This window comes from Rattus norvegicus, chromosome 3, assembly GCF_021556685.1.
Source record: "Rattus norvegicus strain SHRSP/BbbUtx chromosome 3, alternate assembly SHRSP_T2T, whole genome shotgun sequence".
Taxonomy (NCBI): Eukaryota; Metazoa; Chordata; class Mammalia; order Rodentia; family Muridae; genus Rattus; species Rattus norvegicus.
Window position 1 is genome coordinate 119,587,404 of NC_141536.1, and position 25,061 is coordinate 119,612,464.

At 44.6% G+C, this 25,061-nt stretch overlaps 2 long non-coding RNA genes across 6 annotated transcripts in view; one reads left to right on the forward strand and one right to left on the reverse strand.

The window, feature by feature from the left end:
• Positions 1-25,061, forward strand: part of LOC102552951 (uncharacterized) — a 60,957-nt gene continuing 35,896 nt past the window's right edge. For 2 of the 5 annotated variants that reach the window (XR_015684622.1, XR_015684620.1), the window contains exon 1: positions 34-153. This is a non-coding gene — a long non-coding RNA (uncharacterized LOC102552951). Of the gene's footprint in view, positions 154-25,061 lie in introns of all 5 variants that reach the window. The other 3 variants (XR_015684618.1, XR_015684619.1, XR_015684621.1) reach the window with 3 other exon arrangements.
• Positions 10,273-19,339, reverse strand: LOC147995697 (uncharacterized). Its single transcript, XR_015684628.1, has 4 exons — positions 18,959-19,339; positions 16,323-16,442; positions 15,685-15,868; positions 10,273-11,404 (listed from the first exon to the last, which is right to left on the reverse strand). It is a non-coding gene; the product is annotated as an uncharacterized LOC147995697 (long non-coding RNA).

Sequence of the window (25,061 nt, forward strand, 5' to 3'; positions counted from 1 at the left end):
AGACCGTGGTAGAATTTTCTCACGGTAAGCCTCATTTCCTGTGTTTCTCACTAGAGTTGATTATTATTCTTGTTTTCTCCTTCTCTAAGACCAGGTCCCAGGAGATGGACATTAGAAGAACAGAGGAAGATCTGAACTCAACTTAAATGCCACGTGAGTGTCAACTTAAATGTCATGAATGAGTCTCCAGATTACGTTCTGGTGCTTTGAAATTGTTTCTTTTCTGGGAAAGCAGATATTTGAGAGGCACACCAGTGCAGCTCCTTTAGGGCTCGGGAAGACATTTAGGGTCCATGTAGAGGACAGCTTCTCACGGCAAGACCCTTTGTCATATATACTGAGCTCACAGCACATCTAATAATTATGCTTTTTAGGTTTGCAATTTGCTTTTATGCTATGTGTGTCTTGCTTGCAGCCCAGACTGGCTTGAAAGTCCAAATCCTTTGCCTCCCTGGGGCTGGGATCATGGGCAGGTACCACCACACCTGGCATAATTATGCTTCTGAAATCAGTGAGCCTAAATGTTGATCAACAGTCAAGGATTCAGCAGAATTGAATGCCCTGGCACGCCTCACCTGTTCCCAGCATTCAGAAAAGCACACAGCACCTTTGTTAACCCCGAACTTCTAGTTCACTTGGAAGCCCCGAGAGGACCATCCTCCAAGGTGGGGGGGGGGATTTCACGTATAATCTGAGAAGCTGGGGTTGTAGCTCGGTGGTAGAGTGCTTGCCTATGAAATGTAAGGACTCGGGTTTGAGCCTCAGAGCTGAAATCAGGAAATTAAGTCATGAAGTGGTGACTGGGCAGATAGAGGTCCTTAGGCAGAACTGAATGTTTTGAGGAACAGAGCTGTGTCAGCAGAATGTTTTCATGCAAATAAACTAACTTTTGCATGGAGAACATGAATCAACAGATATCACAAGGTCAAAGTTCCCAGACTCCCACGTCCTTGAGGAATTCTGGAAGGAAACTGTTTATAGTTATTTCTCTAAGGAAGAAAGCTTATTGGAGAGCTAAGGTCCTTTGTGTATGCTTTCTCCTGCCATCTTCATGACATCCTGCTTAGGGACTGACTCAGTGGGAAATTCAAAGGAACATTGAAAGGAACATTGGCTCCAATGTTGAGATTGTGTTGCTGATGTTTAAACCCAGGCCTCAGTAAATGCTCTCCCAGTGAGCTACACCCTCAGCCCAGAAGCTTTAACTAATTAACTTCCCTTCCCTTCCTTTCCCTTCCCTTCCCTTCCCTTCCCTTCCCTCCCCTCCCCTCCCCTCCCCTCCCCTCCCCTTCCCTTCCCTTCCCTTCCCTTCCCTTCCCTCCCATCTCCCCCCATCCAGCCCCTCCTCCTCCCCTTCCTCCACCCCCCTCTCTCTTTCTTTCTCTCTCTCTCTCTCTCTCTCTCTCTCTCTCTCTCTCTCTCTCTCTTTCTTTCTTTCGTTGTTGTTGTTGGACAGGGTCTCACTATATAGTCCTGGCAGGTCTAGAACTCAAAGTGTAGATCAGGTTAACATCAAACTCACAGACATCTGCCTGCTTCTGCCTGTCTAGTGCTGGATTAAAGATGTGCGTCACTATACCTAGTCAGAGACTTTAATTTAAAAATTCACCATAGGGGCTGGGGATTTAGCTCAGTGGTAGAGCGCTTGCCTAGGAAGCGCAAGGCCCTGGGTTCGGTCCCCAGCTCCGAAAAAAAGAACCAAAAAAAAAAAAAAAAAAATTCACCATAAAGACCAGGTTGTTGGGTAAGAGATTTTCCTAGCTAAGCACAAGATAATTTTTTTCCCTCCCTACTTTGTGAGAGGAATTATTTTTAGAGGAGATAGGAGCTTCTGATCACCTCCTCCCTCCCCTGAACTTTCCTGATTCCTTCTCTTTATTTTTGTGGTTTTATGGGACAAGATCTACAGACCATGCTGCCCATAAACCCATGACGTTCTCTTGTCTTGGCTTCCTAAGTGGCCACAGACATTAGATACTCCACTGGTTTTTGTCCCACTTAACTATTCTGTGGGACATGACGACCCATCTCTAACTCAGAGCATCTGGTAAGCTGCTGAAAGAAATTACAAAATGCCATGAGACACAAACACAGCTCTCCTTCTGTTATGCAACAGTGGAAGCTTGCCACACTCTGTGAGTCAGCCACATTGGCCAATCCTGAGCTCCTGTCTTCTTTAATGGTGTCCTGTAGGAATGGGCCTGCTCCAAGCACTTCCACTGTTGGGAAAGTAAAGCAAGACACGCAAAGCCAATAAATGCTCCAGAGTTGGGGAGACCTTAGACGGCTCTGCTACTGCTCCCAGAGTGCTTCCCTCCATCTTCCTCCCCATCCTTTTCCCACCTTTCTTTTTGACAGAATTAGAGTTATTTAAAAATATATTAATAGGGGGTTGGGGATTTAGCTCGGTGGTAGAGCGCTTGCCTAGAAAGCGCAAGGCCCTGGGTTCGGTCCTCAGCTCTGAAAAAAAGAAAGAAAAAAATATATTAATAGAAATTTTAAGCCTGAGAGTTAAGAGAAAGATATTCCAAGAGAAAGCAAAACACACCCGAGAGTGTGGGTGTGGGCTCCTCAAGAGGCCTCTCTAATAGACCTCCTCCCCCCAAAATAATCACATCACTGACTAGTCTTTAAGTAACTCTAGTTCTAGGGGAACCTCTTCTGGTTTCCAGGGGCACTAGGCACATATGCGGTGCACAGACATACATACCGGTAAAATACTCATGCACATAAAATAAGAGAATCTTTTAAAAAGTATTTTACCTTAAAAGAGTTTTCCTTCATTTTAAAATGAGCTAATTATAAAACAATTATCCCATATATATACACACATATATTTACATATATACATATATAAATATATATTTTTTTCCTAGGCAAGCACCCTACCAATTGAGCCACATCCCTAGACTTCCACATGTGTGTTTTAGGCAGGAACTCTGAAAGAAAAGAACTCTCCCTCTACAGCAATCCTTGACAATTATGCCATCCCAAACCAGGAAGAAGACATGGGGACGTTGTCCATAGCAACTGTTTATTAGTAGGACAGTTTAGTCCACCTCAATTTTTACTGTGGTGACACTTGTAAAGGTTCTCTACTTCCCTATTCTCGTGAAAGGCCACATTGTCAAAACTCTTCCTTCTTGCATCACTTGGCTCATTAGCTCTAATAGCAACAAAACCAAAGGAGGGGATGGGCATGGGGGCGGGCAGGAGGCGTGGGGGAGGGGCGTGGAGGGATGAGCAAGGGGGATGGGCATGGGGGGGATGGACATGGGGGAGGGGCATGGAGGTGAATGTCTGTGATACCAGCAGTTAAGGAGTAGATACAAGAGGACCAGAAGCTCAAGGTTATCTTTAGCTACAGCAAGCTAGCCTGGGCTACATGAAACCCTGTAACTCTCTTCCTTCCTCCACACCGTGGGAGTGGTTGGTATACATCTGTATAGTCCCAGCACATGGAAACGAAGGCATAAGATCATGAGTTTGAGCCTGAACTAAATAGCAGGTTTAAGGCCTAGGCTGCATAGACAGACTCTTTTTTTATTTTTGTTTACTTTTTATTTTTTTAATTTACAATGTTTTCCTGGCCTTGTTGGTTTGTTTTCCACCTTGGTGGTCCTGTACTCAGACCCTGTCAGTTCAATCCTCTCCATCAGAGCTTGTTCTTGAGGGCATCCAAACCCCTGCCTGGGGCTGGAGAGATGGCTCAGCAGTTAAGATCCGACGTGTTCTTGCAGAGCTCTGGTCCATTTCTCCCTGGGCAGCACATCCTGTGAAGATGCTGTCTGACCCGGGACCCCACTTTCCAGAAAGTTCTTGCCTATGTCTACATCTTGTAGCATTTTACCCATTCTCCTGTAGTACTTTCGGCAGCTCAGAGTTTAAAGTCTTTGCTCCACATTTTTAATTTCTCCTTAAAGTAAGATTAAGTGTGTGTATGTGTGTGTGTGTGTGTGTGTGTGTGTGTGTGTGTGTGTGTGTGTGTGTGTGTGTGTGGTTGTTGAGACAGAAGTGGGTCTTGCCTATGTAAGAGCAGTGAGTGCTTTTGACCACTGGACATCTCTTCAGTCAGTTGAACTTACTTTTGGGTAAGGTAAAAGATATGGCTTAGGGAAATAACCCTAGGGATTGCCAGATAGGATACAGGAAGTTAAAGAGATTCTATACAACTAAGGAAAGCACCAATCGAGGGAATGAAACCAGCAAACAGAGTGGGAAGACAATCTCTTGTGTTTCTGACAGGATGCTAGCGTTTTCTGCGGGTAGGGCTCCAGTTTGGCTAGTTTGTTGGAGATAGTGGGTTCATTTTTAGTACATGTTTCTAACATCTTCCTCAAAATCTAGGTGTCTGTAGCCGAATGTGTTTCTCAGCCCTCAATTATGTTCTGTCTGTCGCCGAGTCTGGTTTGGTGCCAGTTGCATGTTAGCTCCGTCATAGCTCTCTAATATAATGAGGTAAAAATATGAAATCAGCCTAGAAGTACACAGATAAGCAGACACATATATACAGGGGAACTTCAGTCAGTCACCAAGAAAAATGAATTTTCCAAGAAAATATGTGAATCTAGATATCTTAAGCGCAATAATTTTGGCTTAGAAAGACAGATACTGTGAATTCTATCCATGTGGATCCTCATGTCCAGTTTTTGTATGTGTGCATTTATGTGGGAGTGAGAAGGGGAGCCATGAGGTGGGGAAGATGAGGCTTGAGGAAAGGCGATGAGGAGGGTAACAACACATTTGGAAAGGAGAGAACTAGGTGAGGAAGGGCATAGTGGGGAGTGGATACAGAGGACCTAGAGAAACATCAACCAAAACAAACTATGAAAAGTCAGAGCAGCCCCTGTTACTCTGTACGCTAGTCAAAACCCTTAAAACTGTAAATACATGCATATAGATGCTGGGTCTGGTTGTACATGCCTATGATTGGCACTGGGGACATGACAGAAGAGTCTGGTCCAGTCTTGGCGACTTGACACCGTGTCTTAAATCCCCTTCCCCCACTTACACAAAAACACCAGGCAACTTTTAGCACAGTCTGAATCTAAATATAAAAGGAGGAAGTAAAATGGTTTCCAAACACACCCTGTCATTTGCAAAATTGCCTCTTTCCAAAGAATATAGAATTTCACCTTTTACATACGGAGTAATCTCTCTTTTCCTTGACCCACCTCTCCCTGGATCAGCTTATGTTTCTTGGACCTCAGGAACATGAAAGAGGTTTGTAATCAAACTGCCCTGTTTCTCCACAACTGCTCTCAGCAGCACAGAAGAGAGCCAGCCGAAGCTGCTCTCCAAATGGCACGATACAGACTGCTCAAAATGACCAAAATAAAACCAAAAACACGTGCAGCATATGTATGTGTGTGTGCCTGGTGTGTGTGTGTGTGTGTGTGCGTGTGTGTGTGTGTGTGTGTGTGTGTGTGTGTGTGTGTGTGAAGGCCACATATCCTGTATACGTTCTGTTTCCTGCTTTCTGGAAACAAAAATCCTGTGACTTAAAGCTGGATTCAAAGTGTCTAAGTTCAGAGTAAATGACTAGCTATCAAATTCGCATGAGCTACTCAGCACTCTTGAAATTCGACAACAGGTCCTCGATTCAGTAATACGATATCAATAATAATGGTGTCTACTGCACGGGCTTGTTAGGAGTCCCCAGTGAATTCACACGACACAAAGTACACATATAACCTACAGTAAAACATTACTAGGGTAAGTAGCACGTGGGACGTTTCGATTATTCATATGTATATGTCTCTCTGCGTGAGTTTCCATTAAAAGCAATTTAGGGCATGGAGGGCTGGAGGAAAAGGGTTTGTTTTGCTTTTACTTCCAGGTCATAGTTCACTAATGAGGGAAACTAGGGCAGGAACTCAAGGAGGAATTTGAAGCAGAAACCACAAAGGAATATTGCTGACTTACTCACAGGATTGTACCTAACTATCTTTCTAATACAGGCCAGGAACTCTTGCCCATTGAATGATACTACTCTCGGTAGGCTGACCCACGGAGAGTGGTAACAAGACAAAACCCCATAGGTGTGCTCATAGCCCAATCTGATCAGGGCAACCCTTCAGCTGAGACATCCCCAGTGAGTCTAGGCTGTGTCAAGTTGATACTTAAAGTTAACTAATGCAATGGATTATACATTTCGGTTTTTAAAAAAATACTATAGGGTCAGTGATATAGCTCAGTGGGTAAAGGTGCTTGCCACACCTAAAACCTGAACTCAGTCCTAAGACACACATGGCAGGAGAGCACTGACTCCTACAAGCTGCCCTCAGATCTCTTTACATGTTGGCCATAGAACCAACTCATCTGCACACTCACCCTAAAATAAATAAACGTAAATAAACCTACAAACACTGCAGCTTAGGAATTATTTGATGTTTTCAGCTCTAGACCAAACCTCAAAGGACTAGTTATGGTTCATGAAGAACTCTTGTTCCTTTAAGGAGGCAATGGTTCAAGAAAATAGAGTCTTCATATGTATAAATTAGCCACAAAAACATGAGAACCATTGTAATAAACAACGTTCACAAACACATGTCTTCTTTACTTGAATTGGGGTCTCATGTAGCCCAGGCTGTTCTCAAATTCTCCATGAAGCCCAAGCTGGCCTTAAATTCATGATCCTCCTGTCTCTACTTCCTCAGTGCTGGAATAACAGGCATGTGCTATCAGGCCTGGCTATTGAGAACAGTTCTTGTCATGCAGCTCAGGCTGGTCTTGAATTCAGAATCCCCTTGACATCAGCTCTGGAGCACTAAGATTGCAGCTATGTGGTATCACAGCCAGCTTCAGGAGGCATTTTCCATCTCTTCAAAGCACAGGGCATTTAATTAGGACCTTTGAATTTGCCTGAGAAACTGAAGTGATGTCATTGGTTTACTAATCGAGAAAAGCAGAGACAGGCTGGCTTCAGAGCCAGCTGAGCAAGTATAATTTGAGCCAGTAGGTCAAGCCTCAGGACTGTTTCTTGCCTCTGCTTTCCCATACACTTTTCCCATGGTTTTCTCACAATGCGTGAGTAACTCAGAAGCCACAGTATGTTCTTAGTTTACATCCAGAGGCAGAAAGTGACTTCTGCTCAGCCTCTCGGGAGTGTTAGGAAAGATTCTCTCATTGTTTCCTGGCCCTAACTCAGACTAGAGTTAGGTTCTGGTATGATCAGGACTAGAAGAAGTGGGGGGGAGGAGGAGGAGGAGGAGGAGGAGGAAGAGGAGGAAGAGGAAGAGGAAGAGGAGGAGGAGGAAGAAGAGGAGGAGGAGGAAGAAGAGGAGGAGGAAGAGGAGGAGGAAGAAGAGGAGGAGGAGGAAGAGGAGGAGGAGGAAGAGGAGGAGGAGGAAGAGGAGGAAGAGGAGGAAGAAAGAAGAGGAAGAGGAAGAGGAGGAGGAGGAAGAAGAAGAGGAGGAGGAAGAGGAGGAGGAAAGAAGAGGAAGAGGAAGAGGAGGAGGAGGAAATAGGCTTTTCCTAGTATCTAAAGCAGAAGATTAAATGTGAAATAATTTGCCCTGAAAATGAATCCCTCTGGGAATGTACATGTGCACCCCGGGAAGCTGGTTTTGAGGCAGTCTTTGAAATATAGACTCATTAGGGAGAGCGACCAATGCCTGAGAGAAGAAAGGGAAGTACAGAGGCTGAGCAGAAGCTGAACTATGTGACAGTCTCAGCAAGGGCTCCAGCCACCTTGGTGGCCTTTCAGAGGGGTCTTGATGTGAGTAGAGTATTAGGGAGTGAGAGAGAGAGATCAGGGGCTGGATCTCTAATCCCATCCCTGATGGCCCAGGTGTGGTCTGTGTGATGCTCGGGAAGGAAGGAAGGAAGGAAGGGAGGAAGGAAGGAAGGAAGGAAGGAAGGAAGGAAGGAAGGAAGGAAGGATGGATAACCCCAAGGGTTGACTGCTTTTCCATAAGACATTCCACTGTCCACTGATAGCATCTCCAGTAACCAGGAGCAACAGTCCTCCCAGCCTGAAGAGGAATCTTAGCAGTGTGTCAAGGACCAGGAAGTGGCTATGGAAAAAGAGAAGTCACCCAGGTTTAGTCCCTCCAATACTCATCTTGAAACTCCGAAACTCCATCTGCATGATGCTGAGAAGTGGGCCCAGGTGGGACCTTAAGAAGTGACTAATTATCTGCCCTCAAGCTGAGTATGGTGGCGGTGGCACACACCTGAGATCCCAGCACCTGGGAGGCAGAGGGAAGCAGAGATCAGGTTAAATACTGAGCTGGAGGACAGTACTGGCTACATAGGACCTTTTCTCAAACAACGGGGAAAGAAAGAAAGGAAGAGGAAAAGAAGGAAGAGGGCTGGAGAGGTGGCTCAGGGGTTAAGAGCACTGACTGCTCCTCCAGAGGTCCTGAGTTCAATTCCCAGCAACCACATGGTGGCTCACAACCGTCTGTAATGAGACCTGATGCCCTCTTCTGCTGTGTCTGAAGGCAGCATCTATAGATATAGATATATAATAAATCTTTTTAAAAAAAGGAAAGAAGAGAGTGAGAGAGAGAATAAAATCTGTCTCTCATGAGTTATATTAGCTCATATGAGCAATAGATCGTGGTCCTCTCTCTCCCTTTCTCCCTCCCTCCTTCCTTCCATTTTCTTCCTTGTTTCCCCCACTCACACTAGTCCAGGCTAGACTTGAATTCCCAGTCCTTTGCCCAGCCTGTCAGTGCTGGGCTCACTAGGTTTCTAGGGATTATCTCTCCTCTATGTCACAGCACACTCTCCCTTGCCACATGATACCCTGTGTCACTTATGATCTCCTCTAGTAAGAAAGTCATCATAGATCCATGGGCAAAATCGACTCTCCTGTCTTCGTAATTTACCAAGACTCTAGCAATAGCAACTAAACCAAACGAAGCCTGAATCTGAGCTCTGATCTCTTAGAGGCCATTACTCTGTCTTCTACTTTGTTACCAACTATTACCATACACTTGCTGCTGGAGGGCATTTCTGGAAAGAAAAACAATCTCTAAGTAGCATCTGCCCGTCCAAGTGTGTCCTATGAGTGACTCAGAGGGCTGAACACAGAGAGGAAGCAATGGTACACCTCATTGGGTAACTAAGGAGACAACATGTGTCCTTAGAGTCTCACCAGGGAACTGTCCTCTTTGAACAAATGAGACTATGAAAAACTTGGAAAGATTACAGAGAACTCACTTCCATGGTGAATGTTTTTCTAAACAGAACAAACAGCAAGGAGAACAGGCTGTGAACAAGAAGGTTGTGAGGCTGGGTGTGGTGGTGTTCATCTTTAATTCCAGCATTCCAGAGGAGGAACTCTGTTAGTTTGAAACCACCTTGGTTTATACAGCAAGTTCCTGGCCAGTTGAAGTGAGACCCTGTGGATGAAACAGGAAGGAGTAGGAGGAAGAGGAGGAGGAGGAGTAGGAGGAGAAGGAGGAGGAGGAGGAGGAGGAAGAAGAGGAGGAGGAGGAGGAGGAAGAAGAGGAGGAGGAAGAGGAGGAAATTCTGGCACAGTGTTGGCTGCAGTTCTCAAGATCTCCTTTCCTAATATGATGTAGAATTGAGAGGGCACAGGTGAGCCATTAGTGGTCATTGCCTCCTTCCAGCCAGGATGCCAATACTAGTGACAAAATAAATAAAATACTACAAACATCCAACTCATTTTTTTTCTTACGAAAACAGAAGCATCAGGGTTGAGACATGATGAAATGCTTGCTTAAGTTATGCACGAGAACTGAGATTTAATCCCAGCATTGAATAAACTAAGCCCACATACACTATCAGCACTCAGGATCCAAAGTTCAATCCTTATTTATGTAGTGAGTTCAAGGCCAACCTGGGTATTGTGAGACTGTCCCAAAGAAACGAACAAAAGAATTAAATAAAAATAAACACAAGGAAGCAGAAGGAAATACCCTAATGCTGGGAGATGGTAAAGGAATGTGTCTACCAAGCCAGGCACCTGGAATTTGATCCCTGGGACTTATAGGGACGGTAGAATGAGAAATGGCTCCCGCAAATTGACTTTGGACTCACACACACACACACACACACACACACACACACACACACGGGGTGAGGGAGAGAAGCAGAGAGAGAGAAACACAGAGAGAGAGACACGCAGAGACACAGAGACACAGAGACAGAGAAACATAGACTGTGAGACAGAGAGACAGAGATAGAGAGAGACAGTGATACACAGAGAGAGACAGACAAAGTAAATGAATAAAAACTTTAAAAGGAGCAATCCTGCTCCCAGCTTTGGAACACCCGAAGTCAAAGAACCACTCTAACTCAACTTTAGAAGGTCAGTTTATGGAAGTTGAATCCAATAAACTATTTAATCACATATAGTTTCCATAGTAACAGCCACATACACAGCTTTGTTAAACAAGACTGAATAAGATCCAGCTGCCAGTGTGAAATACAAATCGTGCTCCCTTCTTGGTTCAGCAGCATCTCCTCCTTGAACATTAGGTACACAGGGTGCAGCACTCTGCATTTTCCTCCTGGTGATCGCCAGACTTCACAGGGGTCTCCTCCTCGGCTCCTCAGCTCCTAGGTTTTTGGTGCTGAGCTCAGGAGTGTGGGAGGAGACACATTGCAAGCACTCTAAATGGTAAGAAAGTCATTTCAGACAGTTTCCTATCCACCCGTGGGTTTTTCTCTCTGGCAGTAATGCCTTTTTCTGTTGTATTCAGATCTCAGACAGATTTCCTAAGTACCAGGCTATTTTTAGAGGGGCTTGGGAGAAGGAAGAGCTCAAAATTCACCTAAACTTAGCTTCAGTTCTCAGTTCAGAGTGTCTCTTAGGGATACAGTTTGCACGTGCACAAACAGGCCACACTGCAGACTCCAGACTTCGCTTCCTTTAGGCTGAGACCTCAAAGATGAGAAAAGGCACTATCTAGCACAAGCTGGGGGGTGGGAGGGAGTGAGGAGGAGCCGTTGGCTGGATAAGTGTTCTGGAAGTTATGGGGCACAGGTCTACAGGTGAAGGAGACTCCCTGGCCTGAAAGAAAACACTCAGCACGATTACATCAGCAGCAGACAAGGTGAAAGGTTGAGTGGTGGATAGGCAGCAACGGTCTGGACTTTTCCCCAAGAGCAACAGGAAGTTGGTGATCAAGGAAGTCACACAACTGGACTTGCAGTGTAGAAAGATGACATTCAACCCTCAAGATTCCGAGACAGCCCTCAGTGAGAGCTCTGCCTTTTGGCCTTCTCTTCCTCTGCCACATATCCCATCTTCTTCCCAGCTCCCATTCCCTCAGGAGTGACAGCTTCTACATGGGTAACTTGGGAGCTCTATGCTGAGGCCAGAGAGGGCTTCTTCATGGGTAACATGGCAGAGAGGGACTGCTCACTCTGTGCTGTGGACTGAAGAGACTTCAAACTCCAAGGCTGAAGTCCTATCACCAGTGATCTATTTGGAGATAGGAATTTGAGGCAGTAAACTTAGATTCCCAAAAGATGATTCTTCCTCTGGTAGCACTGTTGTTGACCTTAAGGACTGAACTAGGGCTCTCTCTAGTATGAAGACCTTGAGGAAAAGCACGCAGCAGGAATGCAGCCTTCTAGAAGTCATCCAGCAGCCTGATATCAGAACTCTAGCTTCTAGCATCCTTTGTTCATTACCTCATCATATTTTGTTATGATTATCCTAGCAAGCTGTATTAAATGTTTTATTATGTTTATTATTTATTTACTTTCTCTCTCTGAATGTGTGTGTGTGTGTGTGTGTGTGTGTGCCCATCCATGTACCACAGTGTGCATAGTGCACCTCAGAGAACAGCATGAAGGAGTTCAATCTCAACCATCACATGGGTCCTGGGATTTGAACTCAGGTCTGAGATCACAGAGTAGCTCAGAAGAGTTGGTGCTTTGCCTGTGTCACATGGTTCCCATGGACTGAACGCAGGTTGTCAGGCTTGACAGCATGTGTCTTGTGTGTCTTTGCCCCATGAGCCATCTCTCCTGACCTGTATTAGTTTCCTATTAGTCTCTGTGACTAAAATATCTGACCAAACAACCAAGGCATAAAAGACTCATCTGGGTTCAAGGGACCCAAGCCAATCACAGTAGGGAAAGCATAGTATGTGGGACCTTGGGGCAACAGCTCCCACATCACATGACCAGTCAGTAAGCTGAGAAAGCAGGCAGAGATCAGAAATGGAGATGACACTTGCATGCCCACCATTAGTGACATGCTTCCATCAGCCAGGCCCCCTGCTACAACTTCACAGCCTTCAAAATGGTGTCCCAAGAGCTGGGGTCAAGTATTCAGAATGGAACATTCAAATTTTAAGTCACTGTCCTTCCAGACAATAAATAAATATTTCTATAGAATTTCTTTCCTTTATAAACCCGTATAATATTCCAGTGAGTGCTGTGTGTATGTATATGTGTGTGTATTTGTGTATGTGTGTGTGTATGTGTGTATATGTGTTTGTGTCTGTGTGTGTACGTGTATGTGTGTATGTATGTGTGTGTATGTGTGTATGTGTGTATGTATGTATGTGTGTATATGTGTATATGTGTTTGTGTGTATATGTATGTGTATGTATGTGTGTATTTGTATGTGTGTATGTGTATGTATATGTGTGTGCATGTATGTATGTGTGTATGTGTGTATGTGTGTGTACGTATGTGTGTGTATGTGTGTATGTGTGTTTGTGTGTGTATGTGTGTGTATGTGTGTGTATGTGTGTATGTATATGTGTGTGTATGTGTGTGTATGTGTGTGTATGTATGTGTGTGTGTGTGTATGTGTGTGTATGTATCACATTAAAAGCATCCTGCTCTCAGCCCATGACTACTGTCTCTCCCTTTATCCAGCATCTTTCAGATCTTCCTCCTCTTCATCCTCCCTTCTACTCATCTTTTTCCTTTTTCTCCTCTTCCTCCTCTTTCTCCTCTTCTTTTAAGACAGGTCTCTCTATGAAGTCCTGGCTGTCCTGGAGCTCTGTATAGTTCAGGATGGCCTTAAACTCACAGAGATTCACCTGCCTTTGTCTCTCAAATCATGGGATTAAGCACAAGCAACACCATACCCAGCTATCCACCATCTTTTAGTAGGTCCTCAGCCTGGGGTGGGGCTGAGCCTTGGAGGAGTGTGGTATAGATGCCACATTTGTGGCTCAGCACTCAACATTCAATTACTTTTGCATGTTGACTAGTTGTGAATTTCTGTCTTAGCCACAACACGCTCCACAAAGAAACTTCTCTAATGAGGTCTGAGGACTGCACTATTTATGGATAGAGAGATGTGAATTTAAAGGGCAGTTGGATGCAATGTCTGTTTAGCAAATAATAGTAGCAGGTTCTCCCCCGAGGCCAGTTAACTTACCAACCACAGTTAAACTTGCAGTACTAGGCATGTGTTTTCTCCTGTGTAGTAGGACTTAAAATTAACCAATGGTTGGGGATTTAGCTCAGTGGTAGAGCGCTTGCCTAGCAAGCGAAAGGCCCTGGGTTCGGTCCCCAGCTCCGAGGAAAAAAAGAAAAAAGAAAAAAAAATTAACCAAAAAGTGCTTGGCTTCCCCCAAAACATTCATGCCGCTATTGTGTCTATAGGCATATTTTGCCATGTGGGTCGTTACTGTGGTTCATACGATTGACAGTTGGGTAAGACTGTTGATGACTTTTGATGACTACCCCCCTTCCCCCAGGCAAGGGCCTGCATAGTACCTTCAAGTCTATGAGAGTTAGCTAGCAGGGAGCAAGCTTCTTGGTTGATACCAACTTGACTTCTCTATGTCCTGTGACCAATGTGTGTGGTGTCTTCAACAGTATGGTCTCACAATCCAGCTCACACCAAGAGCAATGGCAATAGTCTGTATTGTTTAGGGTGGGTGGGGTCTCTGGAGTACCCTCGACCTCAGTTGCGAAAGGAAGTATCCTATCCCATAGTTGATACTGGGCTTTTATTTGGCAGCCTATGACTTCTGGGATAAGTCCCCTGTGTAGAGTAACTCCAATTCATATATATGAAGTTTCTCTCTCTCTTTTTTTAATTTTTAAAGATTTATTTATTTATTATATATGAGTACACTGTAACTGTCTTCAGACACACCAGAAGAGGGCATCAGATCTCATTATGGATGGTTGTAAGCCACCATGTGGTTGCTGGGAATTGAACTCAGGACCTTTGGAAGAGCAGTCAGTGCTCTTAACCTCTGAGCCATCTCTCCAGCCCCATGAAGTTTCTAAAATAGCAGATTCAGGCTGGATGGGTCAGTGGTTAAGAGCACTGGCTGCTCTTCCAGAGGTCTTGAGTTCAAATCCCAGCAGCCACATGGTGGTTCACAACCATCTGTAATAAGATCCGATGCCTTCTTCTGGTGTGCCTAAGACAGCTACACTGTACTCATATAAATAAAATAAATCTTAAAAAAAAATAAAATAGGGGTTGGGGATTTAGCTCAGTGGTAGAGTGCTTGCCTAGCAAGTGCAAGGTCCTCGGTTCGGTCCTCAGCTCTGAAGGGGGGAAAAATAGCAGATTCCATATGGCCTTTGCAAACATCCTCAGAGTTAGTCATTTCTCCTCCACACCTACCCTCTAACCTATCCTCCCATCCCTCCCCTTGACTAAACCTCCCTTGCCGTTATTCTCCTTTCCCCTTCATAAAACCTGTTTTCTGATATCCCGTATCCCTTAAGATTGTTCTCTCCCCTCCACCAATGGTCCTTTTCTGGTTTCCTGGATTCTGCAGACACTCCGTCTAAGTGTACAAATCTAATGATCTAACTATGAGTGAGAACACATGACGTTTGTCTTCCTGGGTCTGGGTTACCCTTTTGGAAAGGGTTTAACAGGAGAATTTTAAGCAGTGTATTGATATATCAGTGAAAATTTCAGGGGACAAGGGTACAAGAATTTGATTATATTAAGCGTCGTCTCACTACATAGCCCTTGCTGGGTTGCAATTGCTTTGTAGACTAGGTTATCCCCAAACTTGCAGAGATCCTCCTACCTCTGCCTCCTGGGTGCTCAATCAGTCCTAAACTACCCAGCAAAGGTCCTGATTCTCTCTCCCCCCTTCCCTCGTCCCGTTGCCTGTCACAGTGCAGCCTTCCAGAAGGAAGGAAGAGTGCCTTGTGTGGTGGGGAACATCTGTAATTCCAGCTATCAGGAGGCAGTCAGGCAACACAGCGAGGTCCACTGCTGCCTTGGCCGTAGCTAAGACCCTGTGTCGCATACATACACACTAATGTGGAAGCAGGTGGTGGGGGTGTGTCACCTCTGTGCTCTTATGATAATGACTATACAGTCATCTGACGAGAATAAAACTATACTTCAGTAGTGTATCCTTTTCCCACTGCAAATGCCTCCACCTTAACCTTAGTGGGACAAACCACATAGTTCTCTAACAAACTCAGGAGCTCTGTCATTGTGACATCCTCTTTGAAAACGTAGGAAGGCTCATACTCAGCTCTTAAGTGCCTGTGGCAAGATGGCAAATGAGGCCCTTGGGAATTAGGGCCTCAGGCAAACCTCCACATGCCAAGGTGAGGCCTGTGCAGCCAGGAGTCGTGAATCCCAGGGGTATAATCATCTGTTTCCATCACAAGGGGTAGCCAGAGCCATCTAGGGTGGAGGATCCTAGTGGGAGCAGAGCCTTTTCACTGCAAAGGGGACACCTTGTGCTCCTCAGAGACTCTTCCAGTTGTCACCTGGATGTCAAAGAGAGTGATTCTACCAACCTCTGCATTCCTCCAGACAGTGTTCCACAGAATCTGTGCATCCTTGGTACACGACAGTGACCTCGTGCTCCTGGGTGTCTTGAACAGTTCAACAGGTCTTCGGGGATAATCTGATCAGGGAATGTGGCTACAGTCTCAGTAGTAGAACATTTGTTTACCATGCAAAAGGGCCTGGGTTCAATCTCTGAAACCAAAAGGAGAAAGTTGTCACAGGAGTGTCTGTCTCTAAGAGCTATATATTCTCAGCTCTCAGAAGGTTGAGACAGGAGCCAACTGGGACTAAATGAGACCATATCTAAAAAAAATTTTTTTTGATAAAACAGAGATAGTTATATATGAGAGGCTATAGTAGGACACAGTACAGATATTATATACCATACATTACATATATGCATTACAAATCATACCTCTTTATATGTGAATCGTAGCTATTCCTATGTACAATACTTACATATTGATAGAGATCAAAAAATCATAAATAATTTGGCTGTTCTTTTCCTTTTCTTCTTCTCATGTATGTGTGATATGTGTATGTGATTTGTGTATGTGCTTACATGTGCATGGACACACCAGCTGTGTGCAGGTGCACACAGAACCCTGAAGCTAACGATAAGAATCTTCCTCAATGGTGCTTTTACCTGGTTCTTCTGAAGCATAATCTTTCAATCAAACCCAGAGCTTCCTCTCATTCGGCTAATCTTGACAACCAGCTTGTCCTCATAGTTACAGGCCACCCAAGCTACGGAGCGAGACTCCCTCTCAAAAAAGAAAAAGAGAAAAATGGAGGAGTTTTTTAAAAGTAGACTTAAAGATAGAGATCTATTGTTATCAATATCATTATTTTAGGGCTGAGAGTGCCCGACACCTACAAGGATATATACACTGTTGGGAGAACTGAAAACTGGCAGAGCCTTTGCCAAGAGAGATTGGTAGCGCATGTCAATACTGTAAGGACATGACACAGCACTCTCAAGTGTCTTGATCTAGTCCAAAGATATAGTTGCTCGTATAAACAAAGGGCCGAGTACAAGATGTGGTGTGAGTCACAGGCTACAGGCAGCACAGTGCCTTGCCTGGGAGAGCGCCTTCATGACGATGACTCATCTATTTTATTGACATTTAACACCTACAAAGACTTGAGCAGACCCAAGGGCAGCAACAAGATGAAACTTGGCACAAAGGTAACCAATGGGGACTGCTGATGCTGAAATCACATTCAGATTGTCCTGGTTATTAGGCCTGGTGAAAATGGTAAGAATGTGTGGGGTATATGGTGGTAAACACCTTTAATGGTAAGAATCGGGGGTGTCTGTGGTGGTGCACATCTTTTTTTTAAACATATTTTTCTTTATTGGATATTTTTTATTTACATTTTAGATATTATCCCCTTTCCCGGTTTCCTCTCCGGAAACCTGCTATCCCATCCCCCCCCTGCTTCTATGAGGGTTCTCACCCACCCTCCCTCCTACCTCCCCACCCTGACATTCCCCTACACTGGGGCATCGAGCCTTCACAGGACCAAGGGCTTCTCCTCCCATTGATGCCTGACAAGACCATCCTGTGCTACATATGCGGCTGGAGCCATAGGTCCATCCCTGTGTACTCTTGGGATGGTGGTTTAGTCCCTGGGAGCTCTCGGAGTCTGGTGGTTGATATTGTTGTTCTTCTTATGGAGTTGCAAACACATTCAGCTCCTTCAGTTCTTTCTCTAACTCCTCCATTGGGGACCCTGCTCTCAATTCAATGGTTGACTGAGAGCATCTGCCTCTGTATTTGTCAGGTTCTGGCAGAGCATCTCAGGAGACAGTATATCAGGTTCCTTTAATGGTAAGAATCTATAGCGGTACACACCATTAGTCCCAGCACTTAAGACACAGAGGTGGGCAGGCATCTGTGCCTTGGACTACATAGTGAGACCCTGCCTCAGTTATAAATAAATACAGTTCATTAAAGAAACAAGTTGTCGGTGGGAAATAGGAGGGCCAGGATGTTCAAAGCCATCCTTGACTATATTGGGAATTCTAGACCAACTTGTCTCATAGGATATCCTGTTTCAAAGAAAAAGAAAAACAAACTTTCACATACCAAGCACAGAGTGAAGGCTTTAACATTGAAAATAATGCATGTGGGATCGGGGAGGTGACATTGTTGGTAAAGCACTTGTCATGCACGTGACAGTTGGGATCCTCGAAGCCTACATTAAGTTGGATTTTGCCTGTCATGAGTGCCCTGTACGGAGATGGGAAGTGGAGGCACAAGAATCCTTGGAAGGTGAGGACTACCGCCTAAGATTGTTCTCTGAGCTGCACAGATTGCACTGTCCATGCCTGGACTCACACATCGCAATATGTACACATACATCATATGTTCATATTCATAGACACATATACAAAAAATGTATCTATGTACATGTCTGTACAGGCATAAAATGGACCTTGTTAATGACAGAGTTATGTTTAATTTGTTTAATATTTTTAAAGATAGGGCTTTACTATGTACCCCACCAGCCCAGTGACCTCAAATGACAATCCTTCTGCCTCGGTCACCCAAATGGCAAGATTATATTATGTTGTTCCCACAGTGTTTATTTCAGAGGAAAAGGGGTTATGTTGGAAGGACAGTAGATTCTACAGCTGTTATTTACTTTCGTAGAGCAACAAATGTAACTTCCGTAAACACAATAAAAGAGAAATATACATCCCCTCCTTCGAGACAAGTTCTTCCTCTGTAGTTGGCCTTGAACTCACTGTGCAGTTGAGAACATACGGAAATCCTCCTGCTTTAACATGCCAAGGGATAGGATTACACATAATACAACCATACCTGGCTGTAACGAAAATACTTCAAAACCTCCACATTATAAATATGTGCGTCTGTGAACACCTGCATGTGCTCACATCTGCATGCCTTCACAGCTGGGCCTTAGGCAAGGCAATACAAGGTTGGTTCTAGGCTCTAAGATAGAGAACGGCAAACATGCACATGTTTTGTGCTTATTTTTTTGCCTACATAGGCAATGTCCACAGGACTATGGAAACAAACAATGTATTTAGGGCTTAGTCCCAAGATGGTGTGTAAACCATAATCTCAGTCCTGAGAGGGTGGGGAGGTAGGCCGGTAGGTCTTGAGTTCCAGGGCAGCCTGGGCTGTGTACCTAGACCCTATCTCCAAAGCTCGGAGCTGGAGAACAACTTAGAGATAGAGCATGTGACAGAGTGTGCTCTGCAGCACCTGAAATGACAGTGGCAAAGGTAGTGCCCCGCTTAGCACTCACCTTCCAGCCTGAGCCAGATCCAGGTTTCTCCTGCTCTCATCATGGTCCTCATTGTACTGCGTACTCCCTGCTGTCTCCAGGCGCAGAGGACAGACACGTGGAATTTGTGTCTTTGGAGATGATCTGGTGGAGAGCAAGAACTGTCCGTCCTGTGCAACTGACCTCGAGTGTCAGATGCTCCTCATGTCTTAGATTTAACCGATTTAAACAGCCTTAACACAATAGCTTCTGATGCGATGTGGTGTGTGTGTGTGTGTGTGTGTGTGTGTGTGTGTGTGTGTGTGTGTGTGTGTGTGTTTATTTAAGAAATAAATAGCTCTCTCCCAGAATTGAGGAAGATATCGAGCTGCTTGCTAACCCGGGGCCTCAGCTCTCACCTCTGAGAATGTTGTTCTCTGATGACTTCAGTACTTGGGAGCAGATATTTCAAGAACTGATCCGGGAGGAGAAGCCTGGGGCCAAGTGAACCCTGCATTTGGATAAGAATACTGTGCCAGACGGTGCAGCCCTGGGATGGAGGCAGCAGCAGCAGACAGCACTTGGCAGGTCTCCTTACGAAAGCACTTCAGGAGTCTTTGAAGAGTGGCCCCAAGTGCCAACAAAGTCTTCCCTCCTGCTCTCTGCTACTGGAGGCCTGGCTTTGTATCCAGCTGCTCAGCCCTCTTATCAAGAGAAAACATAATAAAACACACAAAATGGGGAAAAAAAAGAAATAAAACTGCAAATACAGCTAACAATGCTGCCTCTCCCCTGCCAGATTTTCTCTGACTTCTTTTTATGGACATTTTAGCCTCCTGAGCACGGTATGGTCCTAGGTCTGCACATGTTCATGTGCCTCACTCAGGTCCTGGCAGGACACGGACAATAGAAAGAGAAGATTGTTTAATATAATCTTCCTGCAAACATGGAGGCTGCAAAGGGGGGGCATGTGATAAGTATGAAGTCTTTATGATAGCAACAAAACACAAAAAACAAAACAAAAACACGGAACCCAGAAAGTCTTGCTACTGTACACAGGGTCACCTTACAGTAGCTGTGCTCTTCCCGGAATTAGCACTGCTTCTGCCCACAGAGCCAGGCACTGTTACAGGAGGAAGAGGCCAGAGCCCACCCGTCTCCCTCCTCCCTTCCCTCTAGACTCCTTCCTACTGGGTGTTCTGTCAGATCAAACAGACTAGAGGAGAATCCAGGCAAGGTGGGTGACACACACCTGTAACCCCAGCTTCCCAGGAAGCGGAGGCAGGGGGATTGAAAGAAACCAGGAACACAGACTATCCTGAACAATATGCAGTGATCTCATTTCAAAAGTCAAACAAACAAGCAAACAAACACACAAAATAAACAAGTAAATAGAGCCAGGCAGGAAAGCTCATAATCTTAGCGCTCAAGAAGAGGTGGAGGCTGGAGCTTCACAAGTTTGAGCTCAGCTTGGGCTATAAATCTCATCTCAAAAATCACAGTCAAAGGAAATCAAAGTAAAGGTGGAAGGAAGGGAGGTGTTGATGACCTCCATAAAGCTTCCAGGGCCAGAGTGTTGGGGTTCAGGAATCACCTCACAAACCACACAAACATTGATCTCAGTCAGATAGGGATAGTTTATTGAGTATATACCCCAAGGCTGATCCATCAGGGTCACAGCCTAGACTCAGGAGCTAAGGCTAGACCTCGAACAATTCTCAGGGCCAGTTTATAAAGAAAAAAAAAACCACCATGAACTCATGCATAGCATGGCAGGGTAGTTGTTCCTGACTCAAGCTATTTTGGCTAGCTAGACAGAACAGTCCTAACTGACCTTTATTCTTTATTGGTCCTATGTGGAGCTTATGGTTGTGGAATTTCTTTAAAAAGATTTATTTATTTATTATATATAAGTACACTGTAGCTGTCTTCAGACACACCAGAAGAGGGCATCAGATCTCATTACAGATGGTTGTGAGCCACATGTGGTTGCTGGGAATTGAACTCAGGACCTTCAGAAGAGCAGCCAGTGCTCTTAACTGCTGAGCCATCTCTCCAGTCTGTGGAATTTCTTAAGATTAACAGACAGAACATAACAAGGTATATGGTCAGCATGACTCTGCATCAATGACTGGTAGGCATGGAACAAAATGGCTACAGCTATGCTAGGGGCCAGACCTCAACACAGACATAGGTGGAGATCATGGGGAGATATGTGTTCACAACACAAGGCATTGTTTTTGTGTTTTACAAATTGGTGTGCATCACTTTTGTTCTTGGCTTTTCCAATTTCAGGGAGTGTGTGTGTGTGTGTGTGTGTGTGTGTGTGTGTGTGTGTGTGTGTGTGTTTGCAGGACTGAGGCAAGGGCTCCGCTACTGAACTACTTCCTTTCTACTCTTTATTTTGAGACCAGATCCCACAAAATTGCCCAGGATAGCCTTGAACTTACTGTACCCCAGGCTAGCTTTGGTATTTTAAACAATCTGTGTATGCCTGCCAAGTCTCTGGGATTGCAGCCTGGACCACCATCCCCAGTACCACTTCGATTTTGACATTTATCCGTGCTGAAAACCTCAGTACTAATTCACATATTCATCTTGGCTCCGCCCTCAGATGCTATCAGCTCACTCTTCTAAATAGGCTTATGTACAAACAGCCCAATTCATGTGTGCAAGAATCTTACTTGAGTGCATATGTGCATACATGCACTTATGCATATACAGGAACACACATACAAACCTGCATGAGCATATTTACATATACGTGTATGTTTTCATTCCCCTTGCTCTCTGTAAAATTGCTTTGTATTGTAACACTTCCAACCTTCACTTCCCTCGTTGGGTGTAAACATCCTCACTTCTGATTCTCCTCTTGCATCACTGTTCCTATTATCTGATGACTCGCAAACCTTGCCAATCCAAAGGTTTTGAAACTGTGTATCCCTTTTATTTGGTCCCCCCCCCCCCCCTCGGAGCTGGAGACCGAACCCAGGGCCTTGCGCTCGCTAGGCAAGCGCTCTACCGCAGAACTAAATTCCCAACCCCTTTGGTCTCCCTTCTCAAGGGTGCTTTTAACATCCCCCTGCCTCACAAGCTCCAACAACTGGCTGTGTAACCCTGCCAAAGGCTGACCAGGAAGCACTTGGGAAAGCTGCTGTTGTCTTTACTTGGTTCCTCTGACCTCCGACTCAAATCTCTGATGTCAGAACCCACACTGGGTGTTTCACGCCAATCCATTTCACAAGAAGAAACTCAGAGCAGTCTCAACCTCTCATGTTCTCTTGTCACATTTGAGGCAGGAATCCTGAGGAAGCATGGGCACTTTTAGAATGAGCTCTGTCTTTTTTTTTTTTTTTCCACGTGAGAAAAATAGCAATCAGAACAGTGGGTGTAAGGAAGTTTGTGTTTGAAGTATTAAAAGGTATAACATGCCTCGGTGTTGGGGGTGAACAATTAGGGAAACATTGGTGGCAATAAAGAGTGGCCATCTCTAGGGAAGCCGGTGAGAATTCTAGGTCTGAGGTGTCACGGTGGGATACAGACTTATTGTCCTATATAATTGACGTTACTCTTCATTCTGCCATCATCAAACAGAGAACAGGGTCTGATTAAAATGCAACTTGCGTGCTTTTGTCATCCTAGAACATTCTGTTTCAACTTGCCATTGGAGGATTGTTGACTATTCCCTCGGTGAGTTTAGGCTGCTGTAATGGAAGAGATAAACAGGAGGATTTGGAAACAGTAGGAGTACGTTTCTCACAGTTCGCGAAGCTCAGGAGTCCAAGTTCAAAGTGTGAAACATTTGCTGTCTCGTGAAGAACAGCTTCTTTTTTTTTATAGACAGTGCTTCTCTGTGTAGCTCTGGTTGTCCTGGAACTATGTGGACCTGCTGACTTTAAACTCAGGGATCTGCCTACCTCTGCCTGCTGGGATAAAGGGCTGTCTCCAGCCCTGACACCCCCACAGTTGATATTTTGAATTTTTAACAAATATTGAGCCACACAACAGGAAAATCACCTAAACTTAACAAAATTAAAAATGCCAGGACAGCGGGGCTGGAGAGATAGATTAGATAGATCAGCAGTTAGCCCTGGCTGCTCTTTGAGAGGACCCAGGTTCCATTCCCAGCACCCACGTGTCAACTCACGACCACCTGTAACTCCAGTCCCAGGGTCTGGGTAGACACCAGACATACATGGTGCACAAACATGTATGCAGACAAAACACCCACATTCGTATGTGATTCCTAACGATACCTTTTAAGTTTAAATTACTGTGCTTAAGAAATCTATAAAACAAAAATGCCTCTAACCTTTAAGTCCTACTTGCCCAAAGATGGATACTTTCCTAAAATGCTGGGTGCTGTTGTTAATGTAAGATAACAAACCGTATTTCACTTCTGTAAACAAGTTTCGTTGCCCCAACTGTAACAGAAAGCGTACCTGATCACCTATAAGGTGGGAAGTACATAGACAGGAAGTATGTCAAAATTTATTCAGACTAATGAGTGACTCCAGACGCACAACACATAAAATTAATAATTAACATTTTTAAATTATTAAAGCACTGACCTCTCTTTTTTCCATCAGACCATTTCTATGTATTTATTCACTTACTTTAAAGCAGGATTTCACTCTGTCCCTCCAATGGTCTAGAACTCTCAGCTATCCTCCTGTCTCAGCCTTCTTTCTTAAAAAAAATTATATATGACCACAATGTCCTTGACACACCAAAAGAGGGCATCAGGTCCAATTACAGATGGTGTGAGCCACCATGTGGTTGCTGGGAATTGAACTTATGACCTTTGGAAGAGCAGTCAGTGCTCTTAACCGCTGATCCATCGCTCCAGCCCCAATGTTTTGTCTTATGAATATGAACATAAGAGTCGTGATCTGGTCCCACCCCCCTCAGGCCTGGATCTGACACAGGGGCGGTGATAGCTAATATGGCTGCCGACCAGCAACCCGTATCCCATCTTGACCATTGCTTACTAGTGCCTGTCTGGTGGTATTGGAGAAAGGAAAGACATTGACATTTATCTTTTGAGATATGAATACACAGTTTATAATTCGATGCATTCCCCGTGGTTTGGCCCCCTAGTTGCCAGGAACAAGGGAGTTTCCATTGCAAAAATCAAAGTTGTAAAGCAGAGGCATCCTGAAAATACACGGATGAGTATATGAATAGAAAGAAAGGCCCTCCCAAGAGTGTACTATAGGAGAACATTATCCATGGGCCATAAAATTAAAAATCTGGAAATTCCTTTAAAAATATTCTGGCTTTTGGGAAACAGGAAAAACCTGGGGAATTGGATTCTGTGCCACAGGAAAGGACTCTGGGGATAGAATTAATCACTCTCAGCCAGAAAGTGGCCAGGGTTGCTGGTTATGCTTAGACATTGAGCCCCTGTACTACAGGGTAAGAACTAGCCAGACTGTCAGCCAATTACCTAACAAAACTCATCGTGACTGGGGGCAGCCCAAATCAACAATGGATGGCTGATGAGGGGCTGAAATTTGTCCAATATTCAAAACCGTTAACCACGCAGTTCTCCTTACTGTGATGTTTTCCATTCTGCCTTATGGGTTAATTCATCTGGACAACAGTAATATTACTGGGCCCTAGACTACTTGGTGGGCATATATTAAATGCACCTCTTCTGATGCTTTCCAAACTAAGTAGACAGGTTGGTCAGGACCTAGAGGTAATACATTTCTGAATTAAAATAATAGTTAGAACCCCTTGTAGAAATGGTCTTACAAAATTGGAGCAGTTTATATTTACTTCTCATAAGAAAAAAGAAACAATGTATAGCTTTATGAGAACCTTGTTATTTGGTTTTTTAAAAAAGATTTACACTGTAGCTGTCTTTAGACACACCAGAAGAGGGCATCAGATCTCATTACAGATGGCTGTGAGCCACCATGTGGTTCTTGGGATTTGAACTCAGGACCTCTGGGAGAGCAGTCAGTGCTCTTAACCACTGAGCCATCTCTCGAGCCCCTTATTATTTCTATGCTAATCCATCAGGAGTGTCTTAGTTAGGGTTTCCACTGCTGTGAGGAGACGCCATGACCAAGACAACTCTTATAAAAGACAGCATTTAATTGGGGCTGGCTTACAGGTTCAGAAGTTCAGTCCGTTA